The 925-nt window shown below is 66.1% G+C and overlaps 1 protein-coding gene across 1 annotated transcript in view; it reads right to left on the minus strand.

The window, feature by feature from the left end:
• CCDC61 (coiled-coil domain containing 61) overlaps positions 1 to 925 on the minus strand; it is a 22,527-nt gene that overhangs the window by 2,904 nt on the left and 18,698 nt on the right. The window lies entirely within an intron of this gene.

A 925-nucleotide genomic window follows, 5' to 3' on the forward strand; every position in this document is an offset into this window, starting at 1 on the left:
AGTTTCCCGCTGGCCGGACAACCTCAGTCCCAAGCCACCTCCCCACAGCACCTGCTCCGAACCCTCTGGCCCATTCCCGTCAACTCAAGACATCCACGCGCTCAGATCCTCCCGACTCCGCTCCTAAGCCCCATAGACCCCACCCCAAAAAATACCCGTCTGTCATCGCCCTACGTCCCTTGAACGCCCCCTTCACCAGACCCTTCTTTCTGGGGTCTTCCTCAACTCCCTGGAAACTCCTCCCAATCTTTCACCACCTACCCCAATAACACCAGCAGACGTCATCCTGACCCCCGTGTGCTGAGCCGCACCCTTTCGCTCAAGAACCTCGGGTCCCGCCCCCTCCCGGTCCCTCCTTCCAGCCCGGCCTGCGAACCCCGCCCCAAGCCCTGCCCCTCTCCCCCCAGGCCCGCCCACCACTACCAACTGGAAGGACACAGCAGTGTAATTCCCAATCTCTCCCTGTGCTCCATGGGTCAATTAGGCCAGGGTTCCCCAGCTCCTGGGCCGCGGACCGGCACCGGTCCGTGGCCAGTTAGGAACAGGGCGGCACAGCAGGTGAGCAGCGGATGAGTGGAGCTCCGTCTTCTGTTCAGCGGGGGCATTAGATTCTCACAGGAGCGCGAGCCCTATTGTGCCCTGCGCAGGGTCTGGGTTGCCTCATGAGACTCTAATACCTGATGATCCCCCCGCGCCCCCGCCCTCGCCCGTATAAAAATCGTCTTCCACGATACTGGTCCCCGATGCCGAAAAGGCCGACGACCGCGGCAGTAGGCCCGCCCCACTCCTTCGGCGCCGCCCGCCCTCAGGCTCCGCCCACCCCAGCCCCACGTGGGCCCCGCCCGCTCGCCCCGGGCCGACCCCCCTCAGACCCCACCCTCTCCGCGGGGCGGCCCCGCCCGCCCCGGCCACGCCTCTCACCCCC

This window comes from Carlito syrichta, unplaced genomic scaffold (assembly GCF_000164805.1).
Source record: "Carlito syrichta isolate Samal-C Ts95f unplaced genomic scaffold, Tarsius_syrichta-2.0.1 Scaffold118074, whole genome shotgun sequence".
NCBI lineage: Eukaryota > Metazoa > Chordata > Mammalia > Primates > Tarsiidae > Carlito > Carlito syrichta.